Source organism: Aotus nancymaae, unplaced genomic scaffold, assembly GCF_030222135.1.
Source record: "Aotus nancymaae isolate 86718 unplaced genomic scaffold, 86718_ANA_hifiasm-v0.15.2.pri h1tg000016l, whole genome shotgun sequence".
Lineage (NCBI taxonomy): Eukaryota > Metazoa > Chordata > Mammalia > Primates > Aotidae > Aotus > Aotus nancymaae.
In genome coordinates, this window is record NW_026988428.1 from 49,514,846 (window position 1) to 49,532,950 (window position 18,105).

Here is an 18,105-nt window from a genome sequence, read left to right on the forward strand (position 1 = left end):
TAATTTAAAATTTACTGAAGTAATGGTATAGTTATATGATTGTCTTTCCCACTGCAACCTCAATAAATATGTATAATGGAGAGTGAGAGTGTGTGTGTGTGTGTGTCTGAGAGAAAGAGAGGGAGAGAGAGAAAAAAAAGAGAGAAGGAAAGTCAGTCAGATCAAGATTTTGCTATTTGAAAACATACAAATAGCCAGTAGGCTTATGAAAAATGCTCAACATTAGTAATTATCAGGGAAATGAAAATTAAAATGATAATAAGATACCATCTCATGCCTGTTAGAACAGCTATTATCAAGAAGATAAGAAGAGGTAGTGCCCAGCATCTGGGAGAAGACCTCTCACAAAGTAGAAGTTCGACAAATACTTTTTAACAAAATAGTTGTTTTTAACATAAACCATCATATCCATAACCTAGTGACACCCTGGCAATTGCCATCATGTGATTATGAAAAAGATTTTCATCTTATAGAAACTTCCTAGGTCAGCAAGGGCAGGTCTTATGTTCTGACACGGGCCTGCTCATAGCAACCAGCCCTGCTGGCCTTGAAAAATGCATTTGCTCATCTTCTCCAAAATGGTCTAAAAGTTAATACCTTGTAAGAAATTTTATGAGATAAATAATTCTTCTCTGCTGTTTCCATTTGGCCAGAGTTATAGCACATAACCTAATCTCAAGACTCCTAAAACACGTGAAAATTGGACCTGGAATGAGAAGACGAGGCATCAGAATTCATGATCATCCTTCCAGGTTCAGACAATGCTGTAGCATCAACCCACAATGTTTGCTTTGTAGGTCTGTATTTTCCAGGAAGCAAAAGGAACTGGAAACAACAAAAGCAGCATCGTTGACCAATTAATCAGGGCTAGTTCTTGGCTCTCTTTCTCTTGGTTAGTGGCTATTTCTGGCAGTTCCTAAAACCGAAGCAGCCAATGTCATCACTGTGGAAATATGGATTGTGAGTGGCACTTAGAGAGCAACCAGCTGGGGGCTATATATTAACAAGTGCAAGAATGGGAGCAGAAACAGTGTACAGAGACTTTGTATGTGCCAAAAGATGGCAAATTACCCCCTGGGGTCCAAAACAGATCCTACCGAGAGACAGAGAGAATGATTGTCTTCTCCATGAAGCTGCCTCTCACAGAACACAGAACTCTTCAGATTTATGCTTGTGTTTTGACAAAACTGGATGGTTCCTATCATCCAGGAACACTGGAAGGGCCCCACAGGAAGGCAAACAATTTAAATAGGTCAACTTTTAAGAAGTTTCAGAATCCTGAGGTGTCCGAAGCTCAGTCAAAAGTTAAACACCAACACCAAAACTTTGTGCACCTGGATGTCACATGCGACCCACATAGGGCCCCTACCCAGCTCTCACATTCTGTCCCAGCCTCTAATGCAGCCATCAGACAGTCAGCCAGCTCCTCTCACTGGCCACAATAAAGCCAATTCATGTCAGTTTAGTGCTGCTCAATGGATGTTAGTTCCATGTTTTAATTACATGTTTATGTGAACATTTCTGATATTCACTACCCAAAATTTACTTAGTAATTTCTTGAGACTCCAAGCTTTTAGACCATTGAATTCACATGGTTCGATTACTGAGTAATTCTTAAAATCTCATTAGTAGAGTGTGACATTTATCTAAAGTCAAATCTAGAAAGGAAAAAAAAAATATGTGATGGTTATAAACTACTATTGAAACAGAATCCTAACATGGGATGTTAAACAATAGAGCATTGTAAATAATACCCTCCCCAAAAGGTTCTCTGTGATAGCCGCAGCTAAGGAAAACATATGATAACAATAATATGATTTCCATAACCCAACAGTCCTTTCACCACTTGTTCCATGTGGGGATGATATGCAATAGCTCTGCTCTGCATTTTTTTGTTAAAAAAGAAATTCTTTCTCACAAATAATAAATTTATAGCCAGGGAATTTCTTTATGACTCAAGCTTCCATTTCTTTAACTTACTGCTTTTAGGGACATAAATTCTATTAGCCTCTGTGTGGAAAGTTCGTTAGAGCAACTTGAGATCAGTGGGAATTGGTAAATGTCTTAGAGTTTTAAGATGAAAACATGCAATTCACTTAGAGTCTTTTCAGTACTCTACAATATTCCTGGCCATTTCAACCCAATATGTGAATTCAAACTACTTCAGTCAACACTAAATTAGGCAATGGTCTACATTAATTCATTACGTTTGAGTAAAGAAAGACAAACTGAAAAAAAAATAATGGCATGCAAGAATGTGTAAGTCATGTCAACCAGCTGAATATGCATTTCAGAATACCATACCCTTATTTACATTTTAGAAACTTTCATTCTTAAAACTATTTATGTTAAAATCAATTCATTCTTCCAGTGCTTGAGCACAAATAGGGCCCATATGATAACAGAGAGACTCCATGTATATAGTTTATTTTACTATTTTTAAAAAACACTTCAGTGATTTTTTTTTAAATCAATGCTGTCTAGGCAATTAAATGTTTTCTTTAAAAGAAATTACTTGAAAAATTCTGGAATTTATTTTGTCTGTACTTTAATAACAAGTTAATAACTCTGAACTTAAAAAATATCAACTGTTATCCCTTTCCTTTTGTTTAGAGACCTTTTCTTTATAGAACATCTACACTGGTACTATGGAAAGGGTGTTCCCTGGACAGTGCTGGCCCTGAGCAGACTGGCATCACATTGCAATGAGTTCAGGAAAACTGTGAGTGAGCATTTAGAAACTTTTCTAGTCATCTGACATAAAATTATTTTGTCTTGTTTTTTTTTTGAGATGGAGTCTGATGATCTCAGCTCACTGCAACCTCCAACTCTGGGGTTCAAGTAATTCTCCTGTCTCAGCCTCCTGAGTAGCTGGGGCTGCAGACGCACACCTGCACACCTGGCTACTTTTTGTGTTTTTAATAGAGACAGTGTTTCACCATATTGGTATGGCTGGTCTCGAACTCCTGACCTCAGGTGATCCACCTGCCTCAGTCTCCCAAAGTGCTAGGATTATAGGGGTGAGCCACCATGCTGGACTGACTTTAAACCTAATATTAGATATGAGAGGCTTGCATTTTGCATGATTTGGGGTGTTTTTAAATTTAATTTTTCTGGAAATACATTTTTATTATATTTGATTAAAATAAAGTTTATGGCTGATTGGACATTTAAAAACTGGTTCTTTGCCACAGATAGTTTGAGAAGCTTGGATGGTCAGGTAACTGTTTTGTGAATTAAATGTACATCACACACAGACACACACACACACACACACACTTTTCTATATAACAGAATAGCCAACTCAGCAGAAACAAAGCTCAAAGCTCTGTGAACTAATTTCCTCAGTATCTCCAGATGTGCCACAGCTGAAGAACGTGTTCAGAAATAGGAATGGTTTGATTCCATGATTGAAGCAAATGGATTTGTTATGCCTTGATCCTTTTTCTTCCTTCCTTCCCCTCTCCTTTCCCTTCTCTTTTCCTTCCTCCCCTTCCCTTTCCTCCCTCCTCCCTTTCTTTCTACCCTTCTAACCTCCCTTCTTCTCTTCCTTCCCTCTTCCCTCCCTTCCTTTCTTCTTTCTTTTCCTTTCTTGTACCATTTTATTCTCTCTCTAAAGAGTTAAACCAAGAACCCACAATCACACACATCAACAAAATACATTAGTCAAATTCACTGAGGCAGAGGAGAGAGAAAAAGAGTTTAGGTATAGATGGAGAAGCGAACCTATGGCTCAGAAGTGAAGGTACATTAGGATCTAGAGACAAGTACGTATAACAAACAAAAGAAACGTTCCTTTATGAATTCCCAGAGATTTTTTTTTTCTAAATTAAACCTACCTTTTGATAATATATTTTAATTCTCTAGAAAAGGAATTTTTAAATCTGAGTTTTTGAAGAACTCTTCTTGGTTGCTCTCCCATGAAAATCCAAAGGAATTTCTTCTAAAAGTCATTAACGAACATTCCTTTAGATGCTTTGGGGAGGAGAACCGGTGAAGCCATTTCCCCTCTGCTCCCCCCTCACTCCAGCTGAAGTGTTTGCAGACCACAGGACTTTGCTCGGGCCCAAATCATTTCTCCCAGACTCTGAAATATGGGTAGTTAGAAACAGGATGCCAAAACAACCATATTTCCTCCCCCCACGCTGCCCTTTTACATGTACTCAAGACAATGCAGATTTATTCTGCCTCACCTGTGTCTAATGTTAGACACATGCCCCAGAATGTCTGACAACTTTTGTGTTTCATTTTACAATAAAAGAAATGTACTGCCCAAGCTCTCAAGAAAACACAAAGAAATGAATCTGTATCCCTTAAGCTTTGCAATTCATTTTTCTTCTTTGTCGGTTCTCAAAACTGAATTCCTTGGGTTGGGGTTTTATACTACAATTTTGTCTTCTGCCCTTTTCTTTACTTCCCCCTTCACTCTACTCCCCTAACCCCCACCCCCCAGGGGCTTTGGCTTCAAATCAAAACAGCTTTCAAATGGCCAGGACCAAGTTCCAAAGCTTCTAGGTTTCCTAGAGATTTTCCTTCTTTTCCAGATTTTCCTAAGCCCCACTCTTTGTAGGAGGGCATGTACCTCCAGGTAGGGTCCTGACTGTAAGCCTTGTGCCTGGGCCCCCATCCCAACTGCAGAAGTTTATTTGAAGTATGTTACTCTTTGCCTGCTTCTTAACTTGAGGCCCAATAGTCTTACAATGTCATTTTTTTCCCCTACTGTAAATCAAGGGACAGCTGTCTTTGGACTAAATTCCAAATAGTTGGTCTGGAAATGAACTTCTCAGTGGGTCCCTCCTCCATTCTGGCTGACATTTCCCCATTAATTTCTTTTTCTCTTTCATCCATTCATTGGCTGATGAGTCTATAAATACACCTCATCTGCTTTTACTTTGCTTTTTAAGAATAAACTGATACCAAACACAGTGTCTTAATTACATCTACAGGCAAAGCATAACGAGTTTAAATGTTGTCACAATATAGTTTAAAAACTTGACATGGTTCATTATGTCAGCTGTGATAAAACTGGGAAATGAAAATCTTAATTTGAATGTGTAAATGAGTAACTCATCTGAAAAGGTATTTTTAACATTAATAAATGAAAATACCTAGAAACCTACCAAGCAAAGGAAGGGAGTTGAACAGGAAACTGAAAAGTAGATTGGGAAAGAAGCAAGGAAACCTGGCCTCCGTTCCTCCTGGGCACAACACCTCGAAAAATAGGCAAGTCAGCCCTCCCAAATTCATATCAGACCCGGGAGAATGCTGTTCCTCATTCTGTTCTTGAGCATTCACATTATGAGATGGCTGCTGATTCATGAGGATCTGAATCCGAGGGGCATATCAGGAAGGAAGGCTCAGGACAAATTCTGATGTATTCCCAGAAGACAGTAGGTTTTGGAAAACTCTGCTTTTAAGATGAAGACAAGATTAAAGGAAAGGATAAGGTAACACTCATATGTTCTTGATATAAAATTATTTCTTTTAAAACCTTTGGTTGTGATGATATGGTTGATAACTTTCCATAACAGTAGCCCAGTGGGATAAATTAACATTCTGAATTTTGTGAAGTGATCTTTGTTTTCCTGAGGTATTTTCACACAAACACATTCTTAATTGATGGAGAGCAATAAGAAAATATTCATTTTTGAATGGGAAATAAAAGTCAATGGAAAGTTTCTCAGGTAGGAAACTACTGTAATCCCCTACTTTTCACACATAAAGAGCCTAAAGAAAAAAGCGGTTAATGTACATTGAATCGTATGTGAAAACTGATAGACATATCAAAAAAGTTCTAAATGAGCCAAAAGGAGAAAAGACTTACAGATGGCCAGATGGCTTTGACATTGATAGAGTAGTACAAGAAAAGTTATGATCAGATGTTTTACTATTTCTATGAGAATCATTCGAAATAAATATGATTAAACTGTAGAAAAATCAATTTTGGCAATATATAAGAAGTTGCAGACTATAGCTGGAACCCATTCATCACTAGATGAGTTTATTAAAGGAGACTGTGGAAGAATCTTTTTTTTTTTTTTTTTTTGGTCTTTTCTTTTTTTTTAAGAGACAAAGTCTTGTTCTGTCACCTATGCTAGAGTACAGTGGTGCAATCTTAGCTCACTGCAGCCTTGAACTCCTGGGCTCAAGTGATCCCCCTGCCTCAGCCTCCCAAAGCACTGGGATTACAGGCATCAACCACCATGCCCACCCAACAATCTAGTTTTTTAAAAAAGTTTAGGGAACAACATGTCAATACTAACTCTGTGCTAGGCATTTTCACATAAATATCTTACTGACTCTTTGCTGCAACTCAGCAATAGGCATTAACTCTGAGCAATAAGATACATAGATACTCTCAAATTGCCATGCATTCAACTTCTATATATCATTTGTGGACAACTATACACTGCTTACTGTATACTAAAACCACCCTTTTATACATCACTTTTGATGAACAAACTTTTTGAGAGCCCTAGTGGCTGCTTGCTGGCTAAAAATTCAGTTTGACAGCCCTGTTGCCAGACAGACAATGCTCTGGATTCACCAAACCATTTAGTTTCTCCCCTGGGCACATGGAAAAACTACACCTCCCAATCCTTTTGCATCTCAATAGCATATTGTGACAATAGCCAATGAAGTGTAAGCATCTTTCAGGTGTGTACTTCTAGCCCTGGCCCTTAAAAAGACCCATGAAAGGCCAGCATGATGGCTCACAGCTGTAATCCCAGTGCTTTGGGAGGCTGCAGCAGGAGGATCACTTGAGCCCAGGAGTTCAATACCAGCCTGGGCAACCTGGCAAAACCCCATCTTTACAAAAAACACAACAATTAGCCAGGTGTGGTGCCGTGCACCTGTAGTCCCAGCTACTGGGGAGGCTGAGGTAGCAGGATTGCTTGAGTCCAAGAAGTGAAGGCTGCAGTGAGCTTTGATTGTGCCATTGCACTCTAGCCTGGGCAACACAGCCAAACCCTGTCTCAAAAAACTGAAAAATAAAAGAAGAAAACATGACATATGAGATAACCTCTCTGCTCATCAGCTGCTGAATAAAGCAGACCCAGCACAGGCCTCTGCGGGAGGCTCTGATGGATAACAGAATCTCTGAGAAAAGATGCCAGGACACTGAGTCTGGCAACTTAAAGAAGAGCTGCCCAAGCAAGATCAGCCCCAGTGGACTCTCTCTCTCTGTCTTTAGATAGATAGATAGATAGATAGATAGATAGATAGATAGATAGATTTTTTTTTTTTTTGAGACAGAGTCTTGCTCTGCTGCCCAGGCTGGAGTACAGTGGCATGATCATGGTTACTGCAGCCTCTACCTCCTGGGCTGAAGCAATCCTCTTACCTCAGCCTCAAGTAGCTGGAACTACAGGTGTGTGCCACCATGCCTGGGAAATGTTTTGGTTTTTTGTAGAGACAGGGTCTTGCTATGTTGCCCGCTGGTCTTGAACTCCTGGGCTCAAGTGATCCTCCTGTGTCAACCTCCCAAAGTCCACTGGACTGGACTTTTTATGAGAAAAAAAAATTAAAGTCACTGAGGTTTGGAATTTGTTTGTAACAACAGTAATTAACAATAACTACCCCTAAGAAATAACTTCTGTGAATTGAGTGATCCAAACGAAGATTAATATTTGTGCAATTATTTGAATGTTTTACTCTAATTTGTTATAATTTTTCTATTAAAATGGTGAAAAATAGAAAAATAAAGGTTTAACTACTAGTAACAGGAGTATCATGAACTTAATATAATACGGAAAAGAATAGTAATTAGTACACATGTTAAAAGTGATGTCTCTAACCTCAGCCAGGAGCCCACTTAAACAGGTTGACTACATACTCTGTTGCAAAGAAAAATAAAATCAGAGAATGTGTGTGAGATGCTAGAATTCTAATAATTCAACTATTGTGTCTAAAAAGCAAAATTTACATTAAAACAGGATCCCTTGCCCCCTTCTTTTATATTAAATCCATTGTTTCACTATCTTACAATCAACTCACAGGCATGTTTTCAGGATCAAAAGTACAAAAGTGTCTGTTTTCTTATTTTTAAATATAAGATTATTAAAAATCAGAAAAGTGGAACAATTACCCCAAAGTCTTGTTAATAATAGAATTAAGATGCATTTCAAGATTGGCATCAGCCTAAAGCCTTATTCTTTTCATTATACGCCACTGCCTTGCATCTCTGTAAAAAATTAGAATGTCTGCCTATGTTTGAAGAATAAAATACTTAAAATGATCTTACAGCGCCCCCTTTGAGCACTTTGATTCTATGATAAACACATTTCCATCATTTCCTGATCTTGTGAATGCAGGAGCCATATGAAAAATGTCCCTTTATTACAAAGGTGGGCGAGTGCTCAAAGATATGGGTTTAGTCAGCTATGCCATGCTGTCTCTACTAAACAGCATTATTTCTAGGAAGATTTCTATTACTTTAAAGTGGAAAATAAAATTATAATAACATTAAAGAGTATGTTACAGTTTCACACTCTATACTGTTGGCAGAAAACTTGGCCTCTTCACTAGCATTCTGCCCCAACTGGCCATGTCTCAAGAGAAAAGAATTCCTCTCATCTCTCTACAGCGGCCCTTTCTGCTTAACTCAGCCCCCAAAGAAGCCAGGTGACAAATACAAAAGGTTTCCAAAGAGAGAAATGGCAAACAGGGAGCTTGGAGACACCCTACCTCTTGAAAAGAAGAAAAAAATAAATAGTTTATTATCATCATGGGCCTTGGAAAGACATCATAAAAGCATCGTTTTTCACCTCTGCCATCTCAAAGCCAAAGCGTATGAGCTAATTTAACTGAAAAAATATTTTTCATTGACTATCCAAAAACTTTGCCCTTATGCGGTATTTTGAGAACACATTTTTATAATAACTCAGTTCTACAGTCTTTTGGACTCAATAGAAAGTGCATGTAGTGGTCAGACTTTTGCTTGTGAATAATATCAACATGGAAGTAAGCTTTAATAAACTTGCCAGCATCCATGGACCTCTGTGCCCATAACAACTTCCACGGCTTCAGTTCTGCCAAGGGTTTTGCTTGATGGGTGTTTCCTATGAAGGTTCTACTGACTTCCCACCCATAGCACTGTTCTATGGCCCACACAGTCCCAGAAGCAGCCACTAGGAGAAATTATTGGTCAGGCAACCCTCCAGTGCTGCAAGCCCAGCCCTCCCTCTTCATGTCCCTGAGCTGTGTCCAAAAATAGAAAATAAGACATGATGATGGATTGAGAGTAGGAAGAAGGGAGGGATCTCAGGGTGAGTATTTAAGTCAACACAATGGAATTCCACCAGCGAAGACTTGCTGCATAAATCACTCTAGAGAGAAAGTTGGGCACACTGGGAAGTGTGTGGGGGCTTCTAGGCCAGTGGCAGATGGGCACTATCAGGAGGCACCTAAAAGGAGGTGGTGCAGTATAGAACAGGACTTCTCAAATTTGAAAGTGCATATGAATAACCTGGAGATCATGCTAAAATGCAGGTTCTGACCCAGTCATCTGGTGTGAGGCCAGAGATACTACCTTTCTAGTAAACTTTCAGGTGACAATGCTTTGAGGAGCAAGGATGCAGAAAGTAAGAACACAAAATCCAATTTCAGAACCTATGAGCTGTGAAACCTTTAGCTTCAGTGTTTTTATCTGTGAAATGGAGATTGTTTTCAGTATTCTTGTATCAGATTATTGTGAGCATTAAGTGATATGATGTCATTTACCTGGGACATAATAAAGATTCAATATGTTGACTATCATCAATATTTTGTTTTTTCTCATTTGAGCACTGGGGCAGCTTTCAAAACACTGATTTGTCGATTTGGTTTTTTAATGGTGAGACGGTGTGCAGAATGAAGTGAAATCCAGGGTGGGGGGATAGGAGCAGGTGGAGGATTTGGTAAGAAAAGCAAATCTGGGAAGGAATAAAAAGAAAGATCCCTACCTATACCTTCATCATTCATGTTCAGACAGAAAGTTGTCCAGTGACAGATGCCTCACTGTGGAATTACCTTAAGAGAGGTACTTCCTGGGGAAGCTGAGGGAAACTTTGTAGTTTCTTTATTACAAAAATAAAGGCATTGAAGTAAGACTACAGCTACCAAAGTATTATATTACTTTAATCCACATACTTGTGACTCTCATAGAACTTTTTTATATTAGGGATAGCGTAAACTTATCAACTGAATTAAAGAAAGTAAACCAAATTATTTTGATGCAAACACTGAGTACGCCACCAAAATCTTAGTCAAAGTGCTCAACCCTTAAACCTTTCTCCAGTTCTCTGAGATGCAGATAGTATCTGCATCATTTTTGAAAACAAAAATACATGAAAATTTAGTAAGTCTTTGTTAAGTGTTTACTATGCCAAGCTATATACTAGTCACCTGGAATATAAAAATAAATGATATAGTGTTTGTTCATGAATTGTTCTAATCTAGTTGGGAAGACACATATGTCAACAAAAAACTGAAATACATTTTAGTAAATATAACAGATAGTCACTGAGTATTACGAGGGCACACGTGAAGAATACCTAAAATAGTAACTGCACCCTGGTGGCCCAACAGCTGACTGTAGTCCACGGATATGGTATATTTGTAGTTTTTGGTTTGGGTTGATTTAAATTAATTGCTACATTTAAATAAAGAAGCTGACTCAATTCCCTCCCAGCAACTATCAACAGAAGTTGAGTAATGGATACTCCTTTTAAATGAGACATGCACTCTACAGTTTACTACTGTTCCCACTATTCCTTATAAGTATACACAGACTTTAATCATTTACCTTATCAATCTAAGCCTGTGTAGGGAGTTGAGTTCATCGCTTCTGACCTGAAAAGAGATGATAAAGAAGCATAGGATTTCTTCCTAGAAGGATGAAGAGATACAAAAGAGATGGAAAATGAGAGGAAACCCCATTTTTTAATATTTACTCACACATTTACCATTTAAGTGCTCTTTAGCTCTTTCTGTTGGTCCAAATTCCCCATTCATTATCATTTCCTTTCTGCTAAAAGAACAAGTTTTAACATTTCTTGTTTCTTTTTTTTTTTTTCATAAATAATGGAAGCACAGTGGTTTGTATTTTAACAGTTCTTATAGTAAAGATCATATGATTTTTATTGACCTAAAGTTTTTATTTTGCCTTTATCTTTTAAAAAATATCTTCAGTAGGTATAGAATTCCTGGTTGGCAGATTTTTGTTTTTCTCTAGCACTTAAAAGATGACCTTCCAGGGAGAGAGATCCAAGATGGCCGATTACTAGCAGCTCAGGATTGTAGCTCCCAGTGAAAGCGCAGAGAAGGAGAGGACACCACACTTTCAGACGAATTTTTGTTGCTCACAGACCAGGAGATTCCCAGCGGAGGAGCCCCATGGGTTGCCAGCACGACTCTTGTGGCCAGTGCAGCAGTTTTGCTGGCGCCTCAGCACGGTGGTTCTCAGTGCAGAGTAAACGGAACTGGGTCCCCTTTCAGTCAACATTTGGAGCTCCGGGAAGGCAGAGTCGCCCATTCAGCTGATTGATAAAGGGACTCAAGAGGGAAGCCAGACTGGAGATTCCCAGGCAGAAAAGCACCATGAATCTTAATGCTGCTGTTTTAGCCAGCACAGTGGGTTGCTCAGATTCTGATGCTGAGAATCAACAAGTTTGACGTCCACTCAGAGACCTAATTTGAAAGTTGGTAATTACAAAAATGACAGGTGGATAAATTTACAATGATGGGAAGAAACCAGTGTGAAAAGGCTGAGAATACCCAAAATCAGAATGCCTCTCCCTCTACAGGGGATCACAGTTCCTCATCATCAGGAGAACAAGGCCTGATGGAGAACGAGTGCATTCCATTAACAGAATTAGGCTTCAGAAGGTGGATAATAAGAAACTTCTCTGAGTTAAAAGAACATGTTCTGCCAGGCGCAGTGGCTCACGCCTGTAATCCCAGCACTTTGGGAGGCCGAGGCGGGTGGATCACCTGAGGTCAAGAGATCGAGACCATCCTGGTCAACATGGTGAAACCCTGTCTCTACTAAAAATACAAAAAATTAGCTGGGCATGGTGGCGCATGCCTGTAATCCCAGCTACTCAGGAGGCTGAGGCAGGAGAATTGCCTGAACCCAGGAGGCGGAGGTTGCGGTGAGCCGAGATTGCGCCATTGCACTCCAACCTGGGTAACAAGAGCGAAACTCCGTCTCAAAAAAAATAAAAGAACATGTTCTAGCCCAACGTAAAGAAACTAAGAACCTTGAAAAAAGGTTTGACGAAATCCTAATGAGAATAGACAATTTAGAGAGGAATATAAGTGAATTAATGGAACTGAAGAACACAATACAAGAACTCCACAAAGTATGCACAGGTTTTAACAGTCGAATTGATCAAGCAGAAGAAAGGATATCAGAGGTCGAAGACCAACTTAATGAAATGAAACGAGAAGACAAGATTAGAGAAGAAAGAGTAAAAAGGAATGAGCAAAGTCTCCAAGAAATATGGGACTATGTGAAAAGACCTAATTTACATTTGATAGGTGTACCTGAATGTCATGAAGAGAATGAATCCAAGCTGGAAAATATTCTTCAGGATATTATTCAGGAAAACTTTCCTAACCTAGTAAGGCAGGACAATACTCAACTCCAGGTAATACAAAGAACACCACAAAGATATTCCTCAAGTAGAGCCACCCCAAGACACATAATCGTTAGATTTACCAGGGTTGAAATAAAGGAGAAAATTCTAAGGGCAGCTAGAGAGAAAGGTCAGGTTACCCATAAAGGGAAGCCTATCAGACTTACAGCAGATCTCTCAGCAGAAACCCTACAAACTAGAAGAGAGTGGGGGTCAATATTCAATATCCTCAAAGAAAAGAATTTTCAACCCAGAATCTCATATCCAGCCAAACTAAGCTTCATAAATGAAGGAAAAATAAAATTTTTCACGAACAACCAAGCACTCAGAGATTTCATCACCACCAGGCCTGCTTTACAAGAGCTTCTGAAAGAAGCATTACACACAGAAAGGACCAGTATCAGTCATCCCAAAAACTTACCGAAAGGTAAAGAGTATCTCCATAATGAAGGATCTATATCAACTAATGGGCAAAATAACCAGATAGCATTAAATGACAATATTAAACTCACAAATATCAATATTAATTCTAAATTTAAATGGATTAAATGCCCCAATCAAAGACACAGACAGCCAAATTGAATAAAAAGTCAAAACCCATCGGTACGCTGTATCCAGATCCATCTCATAAGCAAAGACATACAAAGACTCAAAACAAAGGATTGGAGGAAGACACGCCCATCAAATGGAGAGCAAAAAAACAAACAAACAAACAAACAAAAGATAACAAAACAGGAGTTGTAACTTTCGTCTCTGACAAAATAGACTTTAATAGTAACGAAGACTAAAAGAAACAAAGAAGGACATTACATAATGGTAAAAGGATCAATGCAACAACAGGAGTTAATGATCATAAATATATATGCACCCAATATAGGAGCACCCAGATACATAAGACAAGTTTTCAATGACTTATAAAGAGACTTGGACTCCCACACAATAATAGCAGGAGACTTTGACACCATATTGTTAATATTCGACAGATCAACGAGATAGAAAATTAACAGGGACATCTATGATTTGAACTCAGAGCTGGAACAAGTAAACTCAGTGAATATTTATAGAATTCTTCACCCCAGGTCTACAGAACATACATTTTTCTCAGTATCACATTATACCTATTTTGAAAGTGACCACATAATTGGAAGTAAATCACTCTTCAGCATTTGCATAGCATTTCACAGACTTAAATGAAATATTGGTTGGCTGTTTGTTATTTTCTTCCCTCATTCCTTCCTGTCTCCACTGTTAAGCACAATTATCCGCATAAAAGAAGTTTTTAATACCTATTTTTAGATTGCATTCCAGCCTGGGCAATAGAGCAAGACTCCTGTTCTCTCTCCCCCTTTCTCTTTCTCTTTTTTTCTTTCTTTCATAAAAAAAAAGAAAGAAAAAAAAAAGATGACCTTCCATTTTCTTTAGGCCTGCATGGTTTATGACAAGAAGTCTGTGGTAATTCTCAAGTTTATTCCTCTGTACATAATGTTTCTTTTTCACCCTGGCTGTGATTTAGATTTTCTTTTTAGCATTAACTTCAGAAATTTAAATATATAATGTGCCTTAGTGTAATTTTCTTTACATTGCTTCTGTTTGGAGTTTGTTGAGCCATTTGAATCTGTGGGTTTATATTTTTTATAAAATTTGTAAAATTTTCAGCCACTACTTCTTCAAATAATGTTTCTGTTTCCCCCACATCACATTTCTAAGACTTTAGTTACACATATGTTGCATGGCTTAATAATGTCCCAGAGTTCACTGGGGCTCTCTGTTTGTGTGTATTTGCTTTTGGTCTTTTTTATTTTATTTTATTTTATTTTGAGACAGAGTCTCACTCTGTCACCCTGGCTGGAGTGCAGTGGCACAATCTCAGCTCACTGCAACCTCCACTTCCCATATTTAAGCAATTCTCCTGCCTCAGTCTCCCAAAAAGCTGAAATTACAGGCACCAACCACTATGCCTGGCTGATTTTTGTATTTTTAGTAGAGACAGCGTTTCACCATGTTGGCCAGGCTAGTCTTGAATTCCTAACCTCAAGTGATCCACCCACTTTAGCCTTCCAAAATACTGGGATTATAGGCATGAACCACCATGCTGGGTCTTTTTTTTTTTTTCTAACCTGTGCTTCATTTTGGATAGTTACTATTGCTATGTCTTCAGATATGATGATTTTTGCTTCTGGATCTTATAAGATGCTGACAATCCTATCCAGCTTATTTTTTTATTTCATATATTTTCATCTCTATAAGTTTCATTTGGGTCTTTTAAATATCTTTTATTCCCTATTCATCGTGTTTATGTTCTCTTTTACATCCTTAAGCATAGGATAAATTTAGTTAAGGTCTTTGCCTACTAATTCCATTATCTCTGTCATTTCTTGATCTATTTCTACTGATTAACTTGTCTCATTATAAATCACATTTTTACACTTTCTGGTATATCTAAAAAATACTTTTTGAATTACAGATAATTGTTAATTTTATTTTGTCTGGTGCTGGATTGTATTCTCTTCCCTTAAAGAACATTGGATTTTGTGGCAGATTAGTCTGATTCATGAAAGGTTCGTTTTTAAGTTTTGTATGGTGGTTCCAGAGCAGCTTTTATTATAGGACTAATTTACCCTATTATTAAGGCATGGCGCTTCTGAGGACTCCACCCAACGCCCTATATATTTTGAGGTTTCTTCACTCAGACTGGTAGAAACACAAAGTATCTCAGTCCTCTGTAGGCTCTAGGTATTGTTCAGCCTGTGCTTTCAGGGAGTTCCCCATCCCCACCATCTTCATAGTGTCTTCATGTGCATGTGCAGATCAGTAAGACTCATCCAAAGACATGGTTAAGTGCTCTGCAGATCTCCAGAGCTTCCTTTCTATCTAGCTTCCCCTTTTTGGTAATCTGTCTTGCAAATTCTAGCCTCCTCAGTCTCCCCAGACTTTAAACTCTGTCTCTTCAACTTAGCAAGACCTCTGGGCTGTTTTGGTTGTCCCACCATGGGTAGTGTCCTGGAAACTGCCTCCAGGTATAAGCTATGGCAATCACAGGGCTCATCCCATTTATTTTCCTAGTCACAGGGATCAAAATCTTGTTGTCCAATGTCTGATATTTTGTCTCATTTCTGTTTACACAATGGGAGGACAATTGCTGTAGCAGTTAATCATTGATGGTCAGCAACAGAAGTTAATGTAATTGCTAGAAAACAAAGGCAAGTAGAGCATTTCAGGCAGGGCAGGGATGATCAAATAAGCCAAGGCAAATAGGTAAGAAGCAGTAATTATGAGTATCAGAAAACAATTTGGTGGTGTTGTACCATAAAGCTAATGCTGGAAGAGACTGGAAAATATGAGACTGATGCTGGCATCGAGGGCCAGAATTTGAGGCTTCTGGGGATGTGTGATTAAGAACTGTGGAAGAGGAAGAAAAACAATGGGCAAAGAATTAGGAGACCTGGGTTCAGGTTCTAGTTTATTATTACCCATGTAACTTTGAATAACTTTTTTGTGCTTTAATTTTCTAAATAAGAGACCTTCATTAGTTCTTTCCCAAGACTGTATTTCAAGGTGAAATTTCCATAACTCAGTTCAGTGGAGGTGGAGGAATTTTTGGGCTGGGGTCTTCAGAAAAAAATAGGTTCCTAATAACAAGTATTTACTGGATACCTACTACATGCCAAGACGTGTGCTCAGAGCTTTAAATACTTGGTTTAGTCCCTAAGAGGACCACCCCCCCGCCCACCGCCCATCCCACAGATTAGGCAACAGAGAGGTTAATAGCTTGTCAAGATCACATGGCTAAAAATGATGGAAACAGGATCTGAACCCAAGTCTAAGTAACTACATTTTGCTGCTCCTATCTTGGGGCCAGGCATCACTATGCCTTTAAAGCTCCTTGGGTAATTCTAATATGCATCCAGGGTTAACAGTCACTGATTAGAAAGGTTAAAAACAGGTTTGAGACAACTACCTTAATAATAACAAGTAACGCCTTCAATAATGCCTCCCCTCCCTAATTAAGTCAATTTGCACACACAGTGATTATACCTATACTCCAGCCCAACCCCTATAAAGAGCTGGAGAATGGCTGGGTGACCCTTTGATTTTCCGGAACAGGATGCCTTCAAGAGGTGACCTCCTCATACAGCAAGTGGTCAATTGTACTATCTAATCTTCTTTGTGCTTTTTGCAACAGTACAGATTGACTAAAATATATTAATATTTATTAAAGTTGGGGCAAATTGATGCCACATCTTATGCAATTTAATTTAGGGAGCATATTGATGTTACTACAATAATATTTTACTACAACAATTGCAATTGAAACCTTACTAGGGTCCATGTACTGTGTTGAGCACCTGTATTATCTCAGTTAATTCTCACAACAGCCTCACAAAGTAGGTGCAGTTATTGTTGCTGTTTTGCAGGAAACTGAGACTCTAAGTTACACAGTGAGGAGTGCAGAAGTGAGCCCAGGCAGTCTGGCCCCTGAGCCAAAGTTTCCAGCCCTTCACTGTGTCTCTGCTCTTCGTATAGTGGCTACTGGAAGGAGGAAGAAGGCATTTTTTTTTTCTTTTTCAGTTGCAAATATTGAAACAAGAACAATCAAAGGTGCTAAATAATGTCCTATCATCCTTTTAAAACATAGACTAGAACAAAAAAGGAAACTCTTGATTCCCTGAGACTAAAACCCTTACATTCTTCTGGTCTCTTGTAGGTGAAACCTCATTTTTGGCACAGGGGTCATTGCTCAAAAGCAATGCGTGCCTTTATCTTTTTGATCTGTGTGTGGTCTCAGTAATGTATGTGTGTTATGGGCCGTGCCACAAATCTGGCACCCCCTTCACTAGTAACGATTTTATTATGCAGACCCCACGTTAACGTGAAAAACCTGGAACAAAGAAACTCTGACTAGCAGCATTGTTTTCACGGGGAAATGGGCTACATGATGTATCACCCATTGATAAGAAAAACAGTTTTAAAACATTTTCTTTTTAGAGTGAGAATTGCCAATGTCTAAATCAAAGATGAGTACTTAAAAGATCTAAGGACATGAGAAGCCAATGATGTTTGGATGATAATAGAGAAGTCTGCATTCAAATTTCCTGGAAACTTGCACCCAGATTTAAGCAAATGAACACAAGTGTGTCTCTGATTGAGACCAAATGTTTTGGAAAGCAGTTTTACCTTAGACAAGTCTTGATTATTCAACAGGTAACAGGTTTTGGTGAACTTCTCTATGGGACAAATAGACATTTTTCCAACAGCATGTGAAGTGACTTTTTCACACTTCTAGGAGAAAAAAGTACAGGAAGAAGTGGCTTGCTGATTAGAAAACCTTCTTAGTAGCCTCCAGTCATAAATTTTTCCCACCAGCAAGGTTGGCACTGACAACAGTGTGAGTAAGAAAAATGCATAGATTACTCCATTGTTTCATTTAGGTTGTTAGTTTCAGCTTCTTTCAAGCAAAAAACAAACAACTCTTTGATTGAGCTTA

At 38.5% G+C, this 18,105-nt stretch overlaps 1 long non-coding RNA gene across 1 annotated transcript; it reads right to left on the reverse strand.

Moving 5' to 3' along the window:
* Positions 1-785: 785 nt before the first annotated feature.
* On the reverse strand, positions 786-3,945 carry LOC110568133 (uncharacterized). Its single transcript, XR_002478462.2, has 3 exons — positions 3,840-3,945; positions 1,547-1,658; positions 786-943 (listed from the first exon to the last, which is right to left on the reverse strand). It is a non-coding gene; the product is annotated as an uncharacterized LOC110568133 (long non-coding RNA).
* Between the last annotated feature and the right edge of the window lie 14,160 nt (positions 3,946-18,105).